The sequence below is a fragment of the Arvicanthis niloticus genome, chromosome 1 (assembly GCF_011762505.2).
Source record: "Arvicanthis niloticus isolate mArvNil1 chromosome 1, mArvNil1.pat.X, whole genome shotgun sequence".
In the NCBI taxonomy this organism is placed as follows: Eukaryota; Metazoa; Chordata; class Mammalia; order Rodentia; family Muridae; genus Arvicanthis; species Arvicanthis niloticus.
This window is the reverse complement of record NC_047658.1, coordinates 142467059-142490372: the sequence shown is the minus strand read 5'-3', so window position 1 is coordinate 142490372 and position 23314 is coordinate 142467059. Positions and strand designations below refer to the sequence as shown.

The 23314-nt window shown below is 36.4% G+C and overlaps 1 non-coding gene across 1 annotated transcript; it reads left to right on the top strand.

The window, feature by feature from the left end:
- Nucleotides 1-7678: 7678 nt before the first annotated feature.
- On the top strand, nt 7679-7781 carry LOC117699481 (U6 spliceosomal RNA). The gene has a single exon (XR_004605187.1). It is a non-coding gene; the product is annotated as a U6 spliceosomal RNA (small nuclear RNA).
- Nucleotides 7782-23314: the final 15533 nt, after the last annotated feature.

Below are 23314 nucleotides of genomic sequence, written 5' to 3'. Positions count from 1 at the left end.
GGGGAGCATGTGGGCTGACAAGCTCAAATACCTCTCAAGCCTAAATCAAGGACTTTGAATTGTCCCAACCTGACATCTGCTCCATTAAAGTACTAAAGTACATGAAGGGACCAATCCTACAGATCCAAAACTACAGAATCTCCACAACAAAGGTCAATAGGATATTCAAGAGGAGCCACAGTGAGGTTCCAGTACTGATAGAGTAGCAGAAGTCAGAGGCCTCGTACCAGAACAACAAGTCATTGCAATGAATTTTTGCAAGCAAAGATGTGTTTGCACAGGACACACTGTGACATACGACAGCTTCCACAGTTGAGATTTTGTTCTCCTCTGGTGGTGGTGGTAGTGCAGATTGCAAGAGTAAAGGGAGGGTATGAGAGGCAAGGAAGATGAATGGGATTGGGGTGCATGATGTGAAATTCACAAAAAAACAATAAAATGTTTTTTCTTTTAAAGAAAATAAACAGGTATTGAAGTAATAAAATAAGTATGAGAAATAAAAAACAAAGCAATCTGAATATGACCAAACAACCAAACAACCAAAGAAAAAACTGGAAACCAATTTCTGGTATAAATGTCTTTCCTCAAATGTCTTAAAGTTTTTACGATAGCAATCTTTCACTTGCTTGGTAAGTGTTACCATAAATTCTTTATTTTTTGAGGCTATATCAAAAGGTGTTGTTTCCACAATTTCTTTCTCAGTTCATTTGTTTATTATATATAGGAGGGCTACTGATTTTTGTGTGTTAATTTTGTATCCTGCTACTTTGAAACTTTTAAAAGTGTTTATCAGCTGGAAGAGTTTCTTGGTGGAATTTTAGGGTCACTTTTTTATATTATAACATCATCTGCAAATAATGATATTTTGACTTTTTGTTTCCATTTTTTTTCCCTTGGTCTACTTCAGTTGTCTTACTGCTCTAGCTAAGACTTCAAGTACTGTATTCAGTTGGCATGGAGAGAGTAAACAGCTTGTATTATTCATGATTTTAGTGAAATTGCTTTGAGTTTCTTTCCACTTAATTTGATGTTGGCTATAGGCTTGCTGTAAACAGCCATTGTTATGTTTAGGTGTGTCCCTAATCTCTCTAGGACTTTTACCATGAAGGGGTGTTAGATTTTATGAAAGGCCTTTTCTCCATCTAATGAGATGATTATATGGATTAGGTCTTTCAGTTTATTTATATGGTGATTTAGATTTATTGATTTATGTGTGTTGAGCCATCCCTGCATCTCTGGGATCACACTTGATCATGTTTTGGGATTCAGTTTGCAAGTCTTTTATTGAGAATCTTTGCATATATATTTATAAAGCAAATTGCTCTCTAATTCTCTTTGCTGGATTTTTAATGTGGTTTAGGTATCAGAGTAACTGTGGCTTGTTCCTTCTGTTTTCATTTTGTGGAATAAATTGATTAGTATTGGAGTTGACTCTTTTTTTAAAAAGTCTGGTAGAATTCTGCACTAAAGGCATACAGCCTGGCAATTTCTTTGGTTGGGAGACTTTTAATGATTGCTTCTATTTCATTAGGAGGTATAGGTTTGTTTAAGTTACTTATCTGATCTTGATTTAAATATTGTAAGTAGTAGCTATCAGGAAAATTATCCATTTCTTTTAGATTTTCCAATTAGGTGGTTTTATTTTGGTTGTTTTTGTTTTTTGTCTATTTTCATGATTCTCTGGATTTCCTCATGTTATGTTCCCTTTTTTAATTTTGTTAATTTGTGTATTCTCTCTTTGCAGTTCATTTAATTTGGCTAAGGGATTGTCAATATTATTGACTTTCTCAAAGGACAAACTCTTTTTTTAGTTGATTCTTTGTATTGTTTTTCATTTGTTTGCTTGTTTCTATTCTATTGACTCCAGGCTTGAGTTTGGTTATTTCTTGCCATCTATTCATTTGGGTTGTCACTTCTTTTTGTTCCACAGTTTTATTGTTTACTCATTCATTGATTTAATTCTTTGATATTTAACGTTTAAATTTTATTTTTAGAGTCCAGATAATAATCTTTTGTCAGATGTACAGTTGGAATGTTTTTCTTCTGTTCTCCAGGCTCTCCTTTCACTTTGTAGATATGTACTTTGCTGTGCAGAAGCTTTTTAATTTTATTCAATCTCTAGGTCATTTTAATTTAGATTCTGTAGTGTAGATGGGGGCAGGATCTGGGAGTCTTGAACATAAAACCCACAGTATCTCCCATGGTGTATACTAGTTCTGACCTTGCACTAGATTGGTGTCTGATGTCTCCTTAGTGCTTTGACAAGGAGTTTGTAACCTCTGAGATCTGTCCAGTTCATCCTGCCTCCAATGTTTCAAAACTTACTATGCATTAAAACATCAGATGGATGTTATGGATGCCAAATAGTCCAGTGCAGAATCAGAATTCTATCTCTACAGCAGTAAAATCGAGGAGAGATATTACCTCTAGAAGTTAATCTACCTGCAGCCCTTAGGTTCATCCTACCAAACTCCAAGGTTACTTAAGGTGATGAGGTCAGATCCTAGTTCCAGAGGAAAGGCTCCCTTCCTTTGGGTGTCACTGCTTGAAATAAACTTCTCCTAGGTACTTTTCAGCTTGTCAGTATTCAGTTCTCAATACCCCACAGCTGCCACCCATGGCTGTCTCTTATACTGGACTGTGAATGTTGTTATTAGGCTCCCTGCCTAATGATTCTTTCCTGTTTGCAAGCTCTTGGTGTTAGGTACCTAGTTAGTTACAGTCTAGCTTCAAAGAGATTATGACTGGACATCCTCCTTATATTCGACAGCATGCATAACCAAGAATTAGAGCTATAGATTCTATTGGTGGATCAGAAAATAGCATCTGAGTCATATCTGTCCTTGGGAGGATGTATGTTATCTTCAACTGCTCAGTAGATCACTAGTTCAAAGCTACCTAATCTGCTTCCTAAGTCAACCTTAAACAAGTCTTACAGAAAAACTACTTCACAGGATTTAGAAATATACAAAACCAGCTGAAAATGTATATTTAATTTTTCCATGGTCTCTCTGCCTTTTGTACACTTTCTCTTCTGTGCACATTCAGTTTTGCAATGGTCTCTTTGACCTTGGTCAACTTTTATCCCTTGAGAATGCTCTGCTTCAGTCAGTAATTAACTCTGTCATTTACACTGTACTCTGTGTATCTTGTCTAAAATATTTGATGGATAATGGGAAGCCAGAGGAGGTCCTTATGATGCCAGGGTGGATAGGTTTTAACCAATAAGGTCATTTTTAAGGTGGCACCTGGATACAGTGTCCGGAGCCATGGAAAGATACAAAATATAGAATTTCTCTACTGCTGACCTCTCCCACAAGGGGAGAGCTGTTATCTTGCCAGTCCCCATAGCTGGATTTGAGACCTGTGATGGATGAGTCTTTTGTTCTGTAGATGCAATTGCTAATCACTTTTCACCCAGGCCAAATGACACCCCCCCTCTTCCCACCAGGAGCCACCTTGCTGGAGCTCTCCTACCTACTTTATCACCTCTCCTTATCCTGCCATTTTTTTCCAAGGCACAATTGACAAGTAAATGCTTTCTTTTCCCATTGCCCCAGTAAATCACATTAAAAAACATCCCCACTTTCCTATAATTAAATATGGGACACAGGGACACTTTATTCAAAAAGAGTTGGTGGACCTGTAGGTAAGAAGAAATACACACCCTAAGATAGAATAACATGAATTCATATAAGAAAGTAAACATTCAAAGTTCCATCAGGAAATGGTTTCTCGAATAGTATTCATAGATAATTTGCTTAATCCATTTTTATCAAGTTTTTCTCATGTGCAAACCAAACCATTCAGAAATCAGGTTTCTAGGCATTGTCCAGCGTGTCTTTTGATGGAAGCTATGAAGAAAATCTGGCCGACTAGGCAAGAATATTTCTAGATAAACATAGGATGGTTCATATTGATCGGAACATACTTTCTGAAGTACTCACAGAGACTTTTTGTTTATTCAGTTTAGACTCTAGCTTGAGATCACCAAAGAAATATCAGTAGGTGATTTGCTGAATGTTTTCCTCTTGTGAAAGTCGGGCAACTGTTTGATCTCTATCTTTTGGGGTTTTTAAATCTTCCATGATTATTAAAGTTTCCTTTTTGAAATTGCCGATCACTTTCACCAGGGCTGAATGACTCCCCTCTTCCTACCAGGGAGCCACCTGGCTGGAGCTCTTCTGCGTTCTTTATTACCACCTCTTGACCTGTCAAAGCTTTTTCAAGGCACAATTGACCATTAGAAGCTGTATTAATCAATAATCTAATTTGCAAGCTTTCTCATTACCTTAATTTGTAGTTAAGTAATTAATAAAACACACATTTATTGAGGATTCTGTGCTCCAGTGGGCTTTGTGGTGTCAGTGGTGAACAGACTATAATGCTTGTGTGCAAAGGTTTGACCCTCTTACTGAATAGTAATTAATTACAATAAATCATGATGTTACAAGGTAACACAGGATACTGTAGATTCCTGTGGCGGGTGATAGAAGTCCTCCCAGAAGTGGTGACAATGTCATTGTGTAGGCCAACCCCCAGGAGGTGTGACTGGGAGTTTTGTCATATTCTTCTCAATTATTTTAGACTTCAAAGTCCTCATTATATCCCAGTTCTGTTTTTTTTTTTTTTTCTCAGACTGTGGTGCCTCAAAGAAGGCAAGTAATTAATATGTTTTACTTTTTCTCACCACCTAATTCTGCCTTGTTTCAGTAGTTCATCACTTTGCTCTGATGCAGTTGAACTCTTCTCGTCCTTACTCTTTTGGTGCTTTAAGCAATTGGTTTTGATTCTTAATCCTGGAAATAATTTCTCCTCCCACTCTTCCTCGTCTTTGTGTGTGTGTGTGTGTGAAATACTTCATTTATTGCCTTTTCCCTTGTCTCTGTACTTCTTAATTTCTTATACACAAACAAAAAAATAAAATGCATTGCTTATTACAAAATGTTAGTGTGGAAAGTAACAAAAAATACATATTAAGAAAAAAAATTGAAAACACCTGCCTTGTCTTCACCTACCTTGGTATATATGTCGTATGTACATTCACACACAGGGAATCAAGTGGATTCTTTGGTGCATGTGTGGTGTTAGCATTCAAACCCAGGACTTTCATACACTATGCAAGTGGACTACTATTGAGCTATACCACCAATCCAAGTGTACTCCCTTGTTACCAGTGGTTCTTGCTGGCCTTATGTTATGGTCGTCTGTAAGCTTAATTAAAATGACTAAGTTAATCTTTTATTATTGGACACTGAAAATAACCCTTATAGCAGTAGCCTTGTGACTAAATCTTTGAATATAGTCATAAAATATTATGGAAAGTCTAGAAATAGCAGACTTATTGGAAAATATGTTTCAGTAGCTGATATGGTTCTAGAGTAGCTGATAGTGGTTTCCCAAGGTGTTGTTGACTGGTAAGCACTTGAAGGGGGCCTCCCTGTGGAAATGCCCCTCATGTTCACTTGTTAGCATAGAATGCGCCTGTATGTTACAGTCACCTGATCTCAAATTTGCTATAACACCAAAAACAACCCCCTGTGCCCTCCCCTTCCTTTAATAATGTGGGACCGGCGGACAGTAGCAGTTCCCTCACAATGCTGTTGGAAGAATGAAAGCAAATGTCAACAAAATGTCTGTTTCTAAAGTGCTCTTCCTGTTCCAACCAAACGACTGAGAAGACAGAAACAGAAATGGATACTGGGAGATGTGTTTTAGCTTCAAACCTTTCTTTCTCTCTCTTTTTTTCTGGAAAAAATTTCTTGTCATTTAAGATCAACCTGAACAACTCTGGCTTTTCCCCTTTACACTGGCATGTTAACTGTATACCTTGCAAAGTTTTCTCCGGTGAAATGGATTTGGCAGTCATCAGAAATGCTGGGAAAAACAGTATTGCTGAGACAATGATTTTGAGATTTTTTTCAAAGACCCCAATTGCCATGAAAGATGCAATGAGTGATGCAAAGCTGCTGCGGTGCTGCAGGTGCTGGAGGTGCTGCAGGTGCATTACATTCGTGCTCTCCATCCCAACTGAAATACTGATTCCTACTGGTGGATGGGTTTGGTTCTTAGGTCTAGATAAAATTACAGAGTCAAAAATCAAACAGTGGAAACTGAATATCCTGAAAGAGCTAATCTGAGTATAAGAATTCCAGAGATATGATATGGAACAATTTGTTACTACTGGTTTTAGGGAGGGTGTAGGTAGAAGCGCGGGCAGCTCTTGTACTTGTGTGGGTGTTTCTACATAGAGTAGCAGTCCGGCTTGCAGGGCCAGCATGCCTGCTAAACTCAGCCTAACCATCTGCTCAGCATTCAGCCTTACTGAGGATATTTTAACTGTCTGCACTGTATTTCCCGTGCTTATAAAATAAAGTTGCTGATAAAATCTGGCTTCTAGAGGGCTTGGGAAATATAAAGAACTCAATGCATGTGACATGGTCAGCACATAGCATAGTCTCAAAGTCTCATTATTATGAAGGTGTAAGAATAGGCCAGTGCCAGAAACTTGGCTTCTAACTCCAGCCTCAAGAGACTGACATTTGGATGCTTATGTAATATGTTGTTCCTTCTGAACCATATTTCCTTGATAGAAAAATACAAGGATTAAGATAGCATCAAAAATATCTTCCAGTTTCATGTGTAATTCTATAAAGCATGACATGATCATGTTTTTTTTAACACAGAACTATCTAGAAACGAGTAAACTTTATGTTATCAAACTTAGTCCTGTTAAACACAATTTTAGCCCTCCGTCTTAATTATTTCTTTTTGTATTTGTGTATACATATGTGTGTGCAAGTGGGTACATGTGCATATGTGCTCATTTGTATGTGTCTGTGTGTGTGTGAAGTTTGTCTCTCACTCGTTTTCTATTTTACTTTTTGAGTCAGGGTCTCTCAGCCTGCAGCTTGCTTGTTCAGTTAGCCTGGCTGTCCAGTAAGGCCCTTGGATCTGCCTGTCTCCGAAGTCAAGGATTCCAAACTCACACCAGCTGACCTGCCATTTACATGAACGCTAGAAAATGCTAGAAATGGGACTAGATCTTCAGGTTTCTTTGACTACCTTTTATTGACTGAGCCATCTCTACGACTTTATAAGATTTAATAACTGCTCTTAAGAATGTAGTTCTTTGAACCTTGCAAGCATGAATGGTATAAAAAGTAAAGGATAAATAAACACAAGACATTGTGTTAATTCTGAGTAACATACGCATTAAATATTTAAGTGTTTAAATTAAAAAATGTAGAAACTTTGATCAAGAAAAATGTAGTGATTGTGTTTAGCATATGATAGTAAGAAATTAGACTGTGATTCTGTGGTTTGTTCTGAGATAAGGGGCCCCAAAGTTACAGTTATGAGAGAAAGTGTGTGTGTGTGCGTGTGTGTGTGTGTGTGTGTGTGTGTGTGTGTACATCTTTGTGTGTCTGTTCATCTGCATTCTTTCTCTTTAGAATTATTCTTTTTTCTGTTTTATCTGAAAATTTCAAGCTTATTAATGTCATTATTCTGTCTGTGCATGGGACCTGCTATATCAATTCCAAATAGGAAAAGCTTAATGTGTGTTATAGGTTTTGTGGATTAATATATAGAAAATTAACATGTCTATATACCCTTTTTATTCTGCATAGAGAAACTTCCAGAATGTATTATCTTTCATAATCTGATATTTGCTTATGTGTTCTCACTTCAGAAGCATGTATATTAAAATTGAGACAATTCAGAGATGATTAGCATGGTCCCTATGCAAGGATGACATGCATGTGAGTAGGTTTTTCTTTCCAGCATCCAATCAACAGTAAAAGAAGTATATCAATGAAAATAAAACATCCAAGTTTGAGACTTCTGATCTCTAGATCTATACTTTAAAACTATAAAAAATTGCGTTATTTTAAGACATAACATCTCTGGCTATTTGTTACAGCAGCAAAACACAACTAATATAGCATGGCAGTACTTTGCTTACCTGATTAGAAAAGGACATTTTAGATGTTTTATAAGTAACATGAAGAAAAGAATGTTATGACTAATAGTTAATTTTGTGGCTATTTAGCATATCTGAAGACTTGTTCTTACAATTACAACCTCTTCATCTTCTCTAGAACAGTTCTATGAAGCTATTTCTTTGTTTGGATGACAGGGTATGTTTATCTTCCTCCAGGAATAAGACAGTCTCAAATTCCCCCATTTTATGCACTTTTTATATCCATAAAATGTTCCAGTTTCCCCATAATACTGAAGTAAACATTAAATCCCTTAAAAATAATATATTTTACTAGTACCAGGAGATGAGTTCTTATCTAAAGAATACCATAGTGTTTGGAAGAAATACCAGACCATGAAGTATAGGAATTGCTTTTTAATGGACTCTGTCTTTTGGGCATACTCCCAAGATGCTTGCTTTCCTCTCTGCCTAAGAATAAGAAAATGTCCTCTATCAGATGTTGCATTAGTGAAGATTTTTTTCTCAATCTGTAGATTGCTGATTTGGCCTATTGACTATGTCCTTTGGCTTACAGAAGCTTTTCAGTTTCATGAGGTCCCATTTATCAATTCTTGATTTTAGAACCTGAACCATTAGAATTCTGTTTAGAAAATTTCTCCCCATGTCAATGGGTTTAAGGCTCTTTCCCTCTTTTTCTTCTATTAGATTCAATGTATCTGGTTTTATCTTGAGGTCCTTGATCTGCTTGGACTTGAGCTTTGTTCAAGGTGACAAATATGAATTTATTTTAATTTTTCTACATACAGACCACCAGTTAGACCAGCACCATTTGTTGAAGATGCTTTCTTTCTTCTTTGTCCCTTTCTTTCCTTCTTTCTTTCTTTCTTTCTTTCTTTCTTTCTTTCTTTCTTTCTTTCTTTCTTTCTTGTTATATATGTTTGGTTTCTTTGTCAAAGATCAAGTGCCATAAATGTGTGGTTTTATTTTTGGGTCTTCAATTTTATTCCATTGATTGGCCTGTCTGTCTCAGTACCAGTTCCATGTGGTTTTTATCACTATTGCTCTAAGGTATAGCTTGAGGTTGGGGATGGTGATTTTCCCAGAAGTTCTTTTATTGTTAAAAATTGTTTTTGCTATCCTGAGTTTTTTGTTTTTCCATATGAGATTGAGAATTGCTCTTTCCAGGTCTGTGAAGAATTGTGTTGGAATTTTGATGGGTATTGTGTTTGATTTTGGTAGGATGGCCATTTTTACTATGTTAATCTAACCAATCCATGAGCATGGAAGCTCTCTACGTTTTCTGAGGTTTCTTCAATTTATTCTTGAGAGACTTGAAGTTCTTGTCATACAGATCTTTCACTTGTTTAGTTAGGATTACCCCAAGATATTTCATATTACTGTGACTATTGTGAAGGGTGTTATTTCCCTATTTTCTCATCTTGTTTATCATTTGTATAAAGGCTACTGATTTGTTTGACTTAATTTTATATCCAGGCACTTTGCTGAAGTTGTTTATCAGCTATAGAAGTTCTCTGGTAGAATTTTTGGGGTTGCTTGTGTATACTATCATATCATCTACAAATAGTGATACTGCGACTTCTTTTTTGAGGGCTAATATCCAAAATATATAAAGAAATCAAGAAGCTAACCTCTAATAAAAACCAAACAACCCAATCAAAAAGTGGTGTATAGAGCTAAACAGAGAATTCTCAACAGAGGAATCTTGAATGACTGAGCAGAATTTAAAGAAGTGTTCAGTCTTTTTAGTGATCAGGGAAATACAAATCATAATGACCTTGAGATTCTACCTTACACAAATCAGAATGGCTAAGATAAAAAACTCACGTGATAGCATATGTTGGCAAGGATTTGGAGAAAGAGGAACACTCTTCCATTTTTGGTGGGATTACAAACCTAGTATAACCACTCTGGAAATCAACCTGGAGGTTCCTCAGAAAATTGGAAATAGGTCTATCTGAAGATCCAGTTATACTACTCTTGGGTATATACCTAAAAGATGCCCCACTATGTTCATAGTGGCCTTATCTGTGATAGCCAGAAGTGGAAAAACCCAAATGTCTCACAACAGAAGAATGGATACAGAAAATGTGGTTCATCTACACAATGGAATACTATATACAGCTACTAAGATCAAGAACATCATGAGTTTTGCAGGCAAACGAATGGAACTAGAAAATATCATCCTGAGTGAGGTAACTCAGACCCAAAAGGACGTGCATGGTATGTACTCACTAATAAGTGGATGTTAGCAAAAAAAAAAAAAAAAAAAAAAAAAAAAAAAGAACAAATACCCAGGATATAATTCACAGAACTCAAGAATGTTAATAAGCCAATGGGCTCAAATGAGCATGCCTCAATCCCAGCTGGGAGGGAGAAGAAAGCAATCAGAGGGAGGAACCTGGGGGAGAGAAGCAGGGGAAGGGAAAAGGGGAACAAGATTAGGTATTGGGGGGAACAGGAGGAGAGAAGCCCTGAGGACCATCAGACTGAATGGCAATATGCAACCTCGGGGGTGGGCAAACCCTCTAGAATGTACCAGAGATCTGGGAAGTGAAAGACTCTCAGGACCCAAAGGGAAAGACCTTAGATGAAATGCCCTACAGTGGGGTGAGGAAAATTGTAGAGTCCACCTCCAGTAGAAAGACAGGGCATCAAGTGAGGGATGGGGTTGCCATTTCACAGTAAAAACATCTGACCCAGAATTGTTTCTCTCTAAAAGAACTGCAGGACAAAAATGGAGAAGAGCCTGATGGAAAGGATACTGGTCCAACTTGGGATCCATCTCAAGGGGAGGCTCCAAGACCTGACACGATTACTGATGCTATGGTGTGCTTATAGACAGGAGCCTAACATGGCTGTCCTTTGAGAAGCCCAACAAGCAGGTAACTGAGACAGACACAGATACTTATACCCAACCAATGGTCTGAAGTCAGGGACCCCTGTGATTGGATTTGGGAAAGGCTGGAAAAAGCTGAGGAGGAGGGGGACACCATAAGAAGACCAGCAGTCTCAAGTAACCTGGACCCCTGGGATCTCTCAGAAACGGAGCCGCCAACTAGGCAGCATACAGGAGCTGGTGCAAGGCTAATGACCCATATACAGCATAAGACTGCCTGGCCTGACCTCAGTGAGTGAGGATGCACCTAACCCTTGAGAGACTTGGGACCCCAGGGAGTGGGGAGGTCTGGCATAGAGTGGGGTTGGTTGGGGACATTCTCTTGGAGGCAAGGGGAAAGAAAAATGCTATGAGGAACTGTGGGAGAGTGGACTGGGAGAGGGATAATGACTGGACTGTAAAAAAAGAAAAGTAATAAAAAATAACCAATAAGGAATTGTCATCCATTAGTAGTGCAGTATAGAACTTCTAGCTGTGGCACTCAAAGCCCAACCTTTGCTTTTTCAATAGACATTTACTTCAGTGGTACTTTGGCTCTGTTACCATCTGTATCCAGGAACAGGCTTCCCAGATGCACGTTGGGATTAAAGCTGTAGAAAGGCTTTTTTTTTTTTTTTTTTTTTTTTTTTTCACTATTGATGGTGACTGTTAGTGCCAGGTGATCTCAAACACCAGAATACCTCGCTGTCTCCATTAGATTGTCAAACAGGAATTTCACATGACGCATGGCATAAATCTCTCACCTAAATCCGAAATAAACATAGTGTAACCCACTAAACCTTAATATTTATTTCTAGCATTGGCCTAATTATTTAATAAGTCTCTTTAATCTTCAAATACAAAAAAAAAATGCCATGTAATTTTACCATTATCCAGCTTTCATTTTCTCTTGAAAATATATTCAAGAGATAGATCTGGAAAAAAAAATGAGTATGTTGTACAAATAAAGTATTGAATTGTTTGTTCTTAAAAACAAAACAAAACAAAACCAAAAACCAAAAAGAAAATTCTGTATAATGTTTCCAGTCATGAGAATGCCGCATACAAAGGACTGCTAACAAAACCTATTGAGATAGAAATACTCGTTTTATGCACATATCAAGATTCCGCATTTTCTTCTACTTCTAAAATCCCACAAGGCCTTTTAATTCATTTCCTCACTCGTCTCATTGAATACAGGTCAACATGGAGATGTCTTTGCAAGCCCAGCCCAGCCCTCATCAGGGTTGGAAGCTCAAGACACCACAGACTAAGACTATCAGTTACAGATGATCCAGGAATACATTCTTGAAAAACAAAAATTGTGGTTTATCTTATTTCTAAAGGAATACCTCAAAACTGAAAGAGTACAGCGAAGGAAGTTATGTACAGATGTGTTTGGAGCGAACATTTGAGATAGTTCTACGAGAGAAGGTGAGAACAAAGGCACATAGATAAATGGTGGAGCCAACAAAAGAAAAGCCAAGGCTGTTCACCTGTCTGAACTTAAGTCTACCAAAGAGAATGATCAGGTGTTGGTGGTACATAGGCTAAGGTCAAATCGACAAGAATGTCCTGCATTGTGATGGAGTGGAAATAAAGTTTAGTTTTAGCAAAGACAGTAAGAGCTCAGTCCAATCCTCTCTTTCCTCAGGCCGATTATTTTCTAGTCCCAAGAAGAATCTTCTAATTTATTTCTTTTGCTAGAAGCTATCAATGAATTTACACAAAAATATAATCCTCGTGTAATTGTGAGCTAAGAGACAGGAATGTGGGACATGGGACAATTATATAAAATCTGTAATTGGGGCTCCTGGAGGTGGAGACTCAATAATTGGATGAGGTAAAACCCAAAGCCTGGATGCCCTTTGCAGGAAACATGGTAGTGTGCTTCCATGAGGGGAGAACCAAGCTGCCCATATTAGTTTTCATGCTATTCCCAGTGGCCAGTAGCAAGTGGGCATCAAGAATGGAAACCCATGATGGTATCTGTAGTTTTGACTTCTGTTCAAGGTCTTTTCACAGAAAGACTACTGTCCATGTTCCATATTAAATGTAGCATGAGGGAAGGCTGACAATATTGAAACAAGTTTATCCTGATTCTTAAGAAGAATGTTGTCCCAAAAGATCAAAATGTCTGAGGATTGGCTGTGTGAAGGCCGTCCTGAATTAAACAACTGCAAGGGACAGTTTGGTCATAAAGAAGTCAGGGCTCCTACTCATAAAATCAATCACTTTTGTCATTTTGCTGATTAAAGATACACCCCAGTGGCTATCATCTGGGTAGCATTCTACATTACTTTCCTAGCCCAAACTTATTAGAAAAAGATGAGATCAAGCGGGATTGTCCCTGTATCATGCAACAAGCTGGGTAGCTGCTCTCTCTTTTTAAATAATTGGGAAATGCTGGATGTAAATTCATTTGAAATTAGCATAATTTGCTATGTTTTTTTATTTTAATATGCAGGAAATAGTATACCAGGCTCCATTATGAGTTACAGAATGATTTCATTAGCATAATTGAAACAGATGCTGTTTCTTATGATAATAGGTAAATGTGCAAAAAGATATTAAGCTACTATCTTCAGACTTTTTTAAATGCTGCAATGTGTTTTCAGGCAAACAACTTTAACAATGACGTCCAGGAGCATACAGTCAAAAGGATAATAAAACAAATTAAAAATTTTCAGCCAAGTTAGGCCTCTCTTGGGAAGCACCAGGTTAGAAAATCAGTCATTTTTGTTGGCAAATTAATGAGATATAATTGGAATAAATTGTTTCCTTTAATATCTTAGCACAATGGCTATAGTCCTATGAATAACTAGATTTTGTTTCAATGCTATAAAATAGGTTTAAAATGTTAGGGAATGTAAAATGAGTTTGATTTCAAAATTGAGAGTATATGTATGTGTATACGGAAATATTTTGATGGTACCCAAGTCTGCACATGGTATTAATTTATGTTCTATAGGTACTTTATATATACATTGAAAGCAGTTTAAATAATATTTTTAATAGACTGAAATTGTCACTCTAACATGCCATGTAAGATCACTATATACTATTAACGGCTTAGTAGTTACCTTGGTTAGAGTTACTATTACTGTGATAACACACCATGACGAAAGCAACATAGGAAGGGAAGGGTTTATTTCACCCACAGTTCCATATAACAGTTCATTAACAAAAGTATTGAGGTCAGGAATTCATGCAGAGCAGGAACCTGGACACAGGAGCTGATGGAGAGATGATGGAGGGATGCTACTTACTGGCTTGCTCCCCATGACTTACTCAGTATGCTTTGCATAGAACTCAGGGGCTCACAGAGACTGAAACAGCAATCAAGGAGCCTGCATGAGTCTGCGTTAAGTCCTCTGCATATATGTCATGGTCATTGGCTTGGTATTTCTCTGGGACTCTTGACAGTGGGAGGAGGAAATATCTCTGACTCTTTTGCCTCACCAGCTGTGATGTGAGGTTTTGTGTCTGGTCTTATTATATCTTGTACCATGTTCAATGGATGTCTCAGGGAGGCCTGCACTTTTGAGGGTCTAGGAGGATTGAATCTGAGGGAGAAGAGGGGACTGGAAGGTGTAGAGAGAGAGGAAGCTGCAATGCACGAGAGAAGAATAAATGAATAATAAATTACTTACAACCAGTTCTTATAGAAGCATTTTTTTTTTTTTTTTTTTTTTTTTTTTTTGTTGAGGCTCCTTCCTTTGATGACTCTAGGTTTGTGTCAAGTTGACATAAATCTAGCCAGGACAGTAGTAACACATGCAAAGTTTCAGGTCTTAGAGTATTTCAGATTTCTGTGTTAGAAATGCTCAACCTATGCTATGAAAAAGCATCTATTTCTCTGATTTAGATGATAAGGGCTCTGTCATAGATAATATTTAAATATTAAAATTTATCTTTAGATATTTATGAATCTGAATCTGATTACATATATAATTATATATTTAACTTAAATTATATGTGTGTATGTAAAATTTATTTATATCTCATTTACTTGCTGAACAGTACTTTTTGAAAAGGGCAGTTTAGTTAACTCAAAAAATACCTCAGTGCTTTACTTATCTTCACTTAGTCACCCCCACACACATATATTATACTAATGTACATATATATATTCAAAACAATGCTGAAAAAGTTATTACTTCACATTTGTGGATAGATAAAGGAAGAGTTAGAGAAGTTTAATAGGAATAGAATCCACAGGCTCATATATTTGAATGCTTAGTTACCAGAGAGTGACATTAATTGAAAAGGATTAGGTGCTGTGGCCTTGTTGGAGAAGTGTGACTGGGTGTGGATTTTGAGGTTTCAAAAGCCCATGCTAGGCCTAGAGTCTCTTTCTGTCTGTGTGTCTGTCTGTCTATCTGTTTCTGTCTCTCTGTTTCTCCCTTCCCCCTCTTTCTCTGTCTCTGTCTCTGTCTCTGTGTCTCTGTCTCTCCCTCTCTCCCTCTTTGTCTCTTTCCCCTCTGTCTTTCTGCTCCCCTCTCTGCCTATGGATCAGAATTTTTTTAAATGCACTTTTTGATTTGTTTTGATATTTTGTCTTGTTTTCTCTTTTTTTCTATTTTTAAAAATTTTGTTGGTCTGTTCTGATTTTTTGATTTTTGGAATTTTTGTTGTTGTTTTCCCAGTTAATTTTTGAGAGAGAAAAAGAACATGAATCTGGTTGGGTAAGGAGGTTGGGAGGGCATCAGTGAAGAGTTGGGGGATGGAAAGAATATGATCAAAGTACACTGTATGAAAATTTTAAATAAAAATTTAAAAGTAGCTCAGAAAAGAAAAAGAAAATGTTTAAAAAAAATTGAAAAGTAAACCAACAATTTATTGACATAGTGCTTAATTATATATGTATAGTTGATTATTTTATTTCAATGATCCAAGAACAAACACCCCTATACAAAAGAGCAAAACAACAGCAAAATGTTCACAAATAAATGTACACAAATTTTCTATGAACACAAATAAATGTACACAAATTTTCTATGAACTCATCAAGAAAATGTTCAACACCATTAGCTCCTGGGATTGTACCAAGGGGCCAGTTCAAATTCTGCTTGCATTGTCATTCAGGAGGGCAAGACCATGGTGTTCACTGATTTCAGAGAACAAAGTACCTTGAAGTAATCAGAATTTGAGTTGATCTTTAAGATGGGATTCTGACAAATGATGAAAGAGTAATTTCTGCAAGGACTGAAACACTGGGGTGAAGCAGAGAGGCACACACTGAAGGTTAGCAATGGTCAATCTGGCATTGCTATTTACTAGCCTTTTGGTCCCAATTATTCTTTAAAACTTTTCTAATGCTCTCTTTGTCAACAGAATCTGAAACAATACCCATTTTCAGCATTGTTTTGATATATATCATATATATTTATATATAATACATGTAACATGTAATAGAAATGGTTGACACATTTTTTTCCAGAAAAGTGATTAAAATATTAACCAAACTCTAAATATAAATAAGTGAAGATAATTAAAGCACTGGAGTATTCTTAGAGTTCACTAACTTGCCCTTTTCAAAATTGCTTTTCAGGAAATGAATGAGATATAAAGCAATAATATATATATATATATATATATATATATATATATATATATATATTCTGTAATATATACATATTACAGAATTATATTGAAATATAATTATATATATGGAAGATAATGAAATGATTCCTTTATTAATGTAGTTGGAATCTGAGTAATCAGATTCAGACTCATAAATGCCTAAAGATAAATTTGAATACTTGAATATTATCCACAATAATTAAACCCTTATTTAGGTAAGTCATAGAAATGTGTGCTTTTTCATAGAATGTGCTGAGCATTCCTAACCCAAAAAATCTTAAATACTTTAATATCTTGAAACTTTGTATGTGTTACTACTGGCTAGATTTATGTCAACTTGTATAAGTTGAAGAGGGAGCCTTAATTGAAACAATGTCTCTATAAGATTCAGCTATAAGGCATTTTTTTTTTTTTTAAAATTAGTGTTTGATGGGGAGTGGCTGAGCCCATTGTGGGTGGTGCCACCCCTGGGCTGATGGTCTGTGTTCCTTCTTGTGCCAGTGAGTTAATGGTGTCTTTTGAGGAGCAAACATTCTATATTGTGATGAGTTGAATGTATCTTTTTTTTTTTTTTTTTTTTTTTTTTTTTAGAAAAAATGCATTATTTTAAAGAAATGTTTGTCTAATACTATGTTTACTTTTGTAAGACTTTCATATTAATCACATCTCAATTTATGATTCAGCTTATATCATACCTGTTTCTTCATGTGTAGTGGGCTTATGACTCCATAAATCCATTATAAGTTCAAAACATCATAAATCAAAATGTAAATCAAAATGCACCTAACTTAGTGAGGATCATGGTTTAACTTAGTTTATCTTAAACAGGCTCAGTACATTCCTACAGCAGGCTACAGCAACCAAATTCAAAGCCCATTTTATAAAAAGTTTCAGATTTTTTATTGAATAGCGTATCCCAAAATGTTGGCAATCTTTGTATAACATGGTTATTTACAGTGTGGATTATGTAGCTAACCAGAAACTGTGGCTTATTGCTGCTACCCAGAATCATGATTGAATAACATACTTTATTCCTCACTCAGTGAGTAATTTGTTCAGTATTCAAGGTATGGTTATTATTGAGTGAGAACAGCTTTTGTACTTTTGTAAAATTGAAAGGTTTAATTAGTTTAAATCTTAAATCTTTAGCAGTAAATATACAAGCACTGTCTGTAATTTTTATTTATAATGTAGGATACACATAATATTTTTTTCACCAATATGGTATTTTTTCTTTTTTACAATATACAGCAACATTTTTAAAGAAAGGTTTTTTTTCCATGGTCTGGTTAATATTGTAATGAGAATTAAATCCACACATAATCTGTCAATTCTGGTTCATTGGCCTATTTGTCTGTTATTGGCCAATGTCACACAAAATCATGCAAGCTATTTTATACCTCAATTATAAAATAAATGAGTATATCTGATCATGAAGTTCGAGAAAATGCATCATTTTGATTATACATTTAGATTTCAATGGATTTTTAAACTCTAAGGAAACAGTATTTTAGAAATACTGAGTTTTCTGATCCACAAACACACTACACCTATATGTTGAGCTTTAAAGGGTTTTCTTCAGCAACGCTGAAAATGATACTGTCTTGGGCATATACATGAAATCATTCTTTTTCTCTGTTTTGTTCTGTCTTCATCTTAAACATGATATTACAAATAATCTAAAGGAATTATGTGAAGATGTGTAATATTTTAAATGTATTTATATTCATTTCGGATGATCTTCATTATTTACATTCATTTCTGATGAGCTTTATTTCTTCTGCAAAATTTGAAGATATTTACAGATTGTAATTTCTGTCAACTAACTAGCTTCTTATACTACTTATTAGTGTCAAGAAGTCTATAGATTTATCTTCTGTTAAGAAGTCTATAGATGGTGGTGCTGACAGTATTTTTCCATTGGGGGATGGTTTTGTACACTGTGTATTCAGATGTTTATTTCTACATCTAGACATCTGTTTGTAGTCCAGAAGTTGGGGTGGTCAAGCATCGCTAGTCAAAAATTGTTTTCCATCATCTCTGATTGGTTAATAACGAGCTGATCAGCCTATGGCTGTGCAGGAGAGGACAGAGGAGGCAGGACATCTAAGCCCAGTGAGAGAGTACCAAAAGAGATCAAAGAGGAGAGAGAGAAGGAGGAGAGGAAGAAAAGAAGGTATAGAAAGACTATGTGGAGGGACCAGGAGGAGTCACCATGAGGACACACATGGAGCAGAGTGAGCCAGAAGAAGATTCAAATTAAAGGGAAAGGACCACGTGGCTGGGAAATAGGCAGCCTTAGTTGGTTAGAATAGCTCAGAATGTGCCCAGCACAATGCCAGCAGCTTGTAAATAAGAATACAAAGTCTCTATGTTGTTTATTGGGGAGCTAAAACAAGCTAGAGTGAGCATAGAAACACCCTAAAGTTATTAAGGACCAAAGGGGGTAAGGCAACCCCCTCCAAATCACTGTTACATTTTCTTCCCATGACTTTCAAATGCCATTTTCTTACAGGTGATTAGCCTTTGTTTGTTTGTTTGTTTATTCTGTGTAAAAGGGTTTTTCTGTTTTCTCAGGAAAGGGCCCTTTTAAGATCTATGTTGAAGTGCTCAATTGTGATTTTTAAAAAAATTTTTTTCACCATTTTATTCTATAGAACTTTGAAAACTGTTGACTTATTCAAAATAGTAAACTCAGAAATTTTTTCTCATTTTAGGCCTTGGACATTTGTTCTCAAATTTTGATATAATTATTTGTTGGTTTAATTTTTGTTAGTTTCCATACCTCTTGATAATTTATGATTCTGACTTCCTTAAAAGTTATAAATTTTCTTGCTTGATTTTCTTGGATTTCTTCACATGTATAGTAAATTAGATTGTATTGACAGGGCATTTTGAACAGGAGAGTGCTGAGACTGCATTCATTAACATCTTATGAGGAGAGTTGGTTTTGTTTCCATTAGGTTCTTTCCTTGATTCACCTTCCGTGGTAAAAAGGATCTGAAACCTCTGCTCAGAATCTCCTCCCTGTCTCTGTTCAGTAGACAGCCTGGTAACTGATGAGCATGATAGAGCTGGTGGGCACAGGGATGAATTACCAGTGTGGCTTTCTCTATCATGGAATCGGTCCACAATCAGAGCAATTTTGAGCCTTCAAATATTTATTCCTTGATTCATAAATCGTGGAAGCCTATTTTTACTCTTGCCTTATAGATAGTGAACTGATTTAAGAATGAATATAGTTTAACAAACAAACAAGCCCCTCCCAAACATAAAACAAACCCAAACCAAAAAAAAAAAAAAAAAAAATCTCCCCTTTGCCCCAAATCATAGAATCTCACCTACAGTAGTTTTCTTATATTGAATGGTAACGTTTCTATTTTTTCTGATTTATATTGCTATCATATATTTTAAATAATTAGGTTTTATTTTAATATTTTGTCATAAGTTTTAATTGTAATCCATGTTAAATTTAATAATATGAAACAACTTCAACTTTACTAAAATGAGAACTTTAATGTTATCTGATATTAAAATTCTACAAAATTTTGCATATAATACTAAGACATTTTCTTTTCAAACTACTTAAATAAATCTACTAATTAGCTGTCTACACAATATGATCTGTGTTAAATATCTGCTCAAGTCAATGGGCCTGACTATACTGAATTGTTCCTGTTTGGCATGTCTATGCATTTTTATTACATTATTATTAAAGTATGCCCACAATATGAATAATGACATTTATAGAAAAATGTTTTTATTCAGCTATCACATTTATTTACTACTATCAATTATCTGTAGACCTTGGTCTACTGAATTAGCCTTAAAATGAGATACTCTTTCTCTTGAAGATCGTCTTGAAAGTTAGGTTGTTCCACTACCTAAAAGTGAATTTCTTGTTGAAGACATGTAAGTCAGCCAACCTAAGTCAAAGGTACAGTTTTAGTCAGAGTCCTTTTGTCTCCTTTTTAGTTGGAGACACCAACTAAAGCAATTCTCATGAAATAAAGCATTTAACTGGAGTTTTGCTTACAGTTTCAGAGGGTTACTCTATCATCAACATGGAGGAGAGCGTGGCAGCATATAGGTTGGCGCTGGAGCAGTGCTTGAGAGCTACATCCTAACTCATAGGCAGAGAAAGCTACAGAGAGAGAGAGAGAGAGAGAGAGAGAGAGAGAGAGAGAGAGAGAGAGAGAGAGAGAAGAGAGAGAGAAACAGAGAGAAAAAAACAGAGAGAGAAACAGAGAGACAGAGACCGACAGGAGAGACTTTGGACTTGGCATGCACTATGCTTCAAAGCCCATTTCCAGGGGGCACACTTCGTCCAACAATGCCACACCTCCTAATTTTTTCCAGTAGTGCCACTCCCTTGTGACCAAGCTTTCAAATCTGTGAACAGAATGAAGGCCAGTCTTATTTAAACCATCACAAGTACTAAGCTTAATACCCCACTAGTACCGCAATTAGTAGCAATTCAAAATGGTTATTCATATATACATGGAATTCAGAATATAGGATGATACCAAGGTTGGATATAGATCAATCTAGGAGGATGACATGAGTAAATAACTCTGTTTTTCATAGTTCATGAAATGAATAGTATTATCATAATTTGGGAGGCTTCTCTTGGCCCTTTTATCCATCAAATAAATGACACAGAGACCTGGTATATTTACTAAAGACTTCTGGCACTAAACTGGGCAGATTCTGAGCTATTCTAAGCCAATTTTGCTGGCCTGGCCTACTTCCCAGCCTACTTTCCTTCCACCATGGTCTCACTCTGGCCTACTTCACCTGTGAACTCAGGGAGACCCTCTGAAGACCTGCTCAAGATGAATCTCTTAATGGCAACTGAGCTCCTCTGAGATCCCCTCTTTCTCTCTCAGGACATGGAAGCCCTGCATTCTCCTCTCCTGCCCAAATAGTAGGCTGATCAGTTCTTTATTGAGCACAGAAGATGATAGAGAGCAATGCTTTACAAAATACTGTGTCAGGAAATGCTTCATAAAAATGACAATAATAAGATCCAGACTGCAACCAGATCTCTGAGGACAGAAATCAACCTTGAAATAGACAGTGGACAAGAACACTCCCCAGCATAGATCAGTTGCTTCTCACTATGGGCTAGGCTTCCTAGCATGTCAGCTATGCAGAAGGTACAGCCTATGTTGCACAGGCCAGCTGTTTCATTCCCTCTTGACTGCAGTAAGGAGGCACCGTCAATATTGCACCTAAGCAGTATATAACTGTTACTTGCTTATGTGGCTAGCTAGCTGCAGTTTAAAACAAAAATTGTATTCAATACAAAACGAAAATCTATTTTGAATCTTTTTGTTCCCCAACAGGGCATCTAGAAGCACATTATGGTAAAAAAAAAAAAAAATGAGACCTTGCTGTGTGCATCGAGGATTTTACTTCTCTGCTGATGCCTTAATTTTACTCAAGAAGGAAATTATTGAAAATTCTATAGCACAGGCAGAATAAATTCTCAAAAATATCTAATAGCATACACAGTCAACCCTGGGGCATTGCCAGCATTTTTGTAGCATAATGTTGCATTTAAATATGCTTTTTAATTTTCCAATTATGCATACCCATGGGAAATGCTTACAGCCAACAGTGCCTCTAGAGGAATGGTGGTAAGATTTCCCCATACTGAAGTAAACAAAAGAGGTTCAGCAAACTTGAAGTTCTTTGCTTTGCTTTAGGAGTTTGGGTGTATATTCACTTCCAAAAACCTGTGAGAGAAACTAGGGTACCCAACATGGGAGACACTCTCTGATAAATTTATACATGTAAATAGAATCCTTACAAAACTTCAAAAGTCAAAAGCAAACCCCGTTGCTATCTAAATAGCCTTTGAAATGGGTACAGAAAATAGGGATGTGTTGACTTAAATTTATGTAGAATAAATAACCTATCTGGAAATGATATTTCACTCTGCTGCAGTCTTTTGATTAATGCCTTGAGGGCTTGCATATTAAAAGTACACATACAAACACATGATTTCAATGTAGCCTGTTATCTACTATCACAGACTCTGTAAAGACTGGGGAGTTCTTTTGAGAAGTAACACACTCGTCAAAATGTTTAATAGTGGATGTGGGGGTGGATTCTAACTTCAGTGAATCTTTTTCTAAAGCACATAGAATTACAACTTGCTCTCTTTTACTTGATCTTGCTTTGTGTCCAAAGGGTTAATTGTATAGAACTCTTTAAAGCCAGCTGTTTGAACTGTAAGCTTGTCATTTCCAACCAAACAGAAGGGATATTCTTTTTTTCCAATAGCAGAATAATAAATATTGAGTTTTTAGATCCTTATTGATCTGGCTTGAATTATGTGATCACGATTGTGTCAGTCACATGGACAAGGAAACTTCTGGAACTGAAGCAGTGGGTGGGACAAAAGTGGCTGTAGGTAAGCATTACTTGTCTTATGTAGTTTGGCATTGTAGCATTTTTTTTTTTGAAGAGATGCTGAAGTTATAGTTCAGGTGTTTGCACCCCATATATGAGGCCCTGGGCTCAATTGTTAGCACTCCATAGGTCTCAAAAGTTAGCATTCCATAAAAGGGTATGATAGAGCTAGCATTGAGTTCTGTGCATAAGACATGTAGCAAGAAGAAGGAGCATAACTTCAAGATTACCCTCTGTTGCATATCCAGTGTAAGGCTAGCTCGGGCATCCATATCCTGCCCCCATCCATGTAAGGAAGAGTTAGTACATACTTGTTGAGAGGAACTCATCGATGTCCCTAAAGTGTCTTCCATCTTGAGTAAATGAAGTATTACAGCCATTCCTTCCATTTTGAATTAACTTTACTGAAGGAGTCCAGATTCCATAGAATTCTTCTAAGACCCTTGGGGAGCTGGGAAGCTGACCTC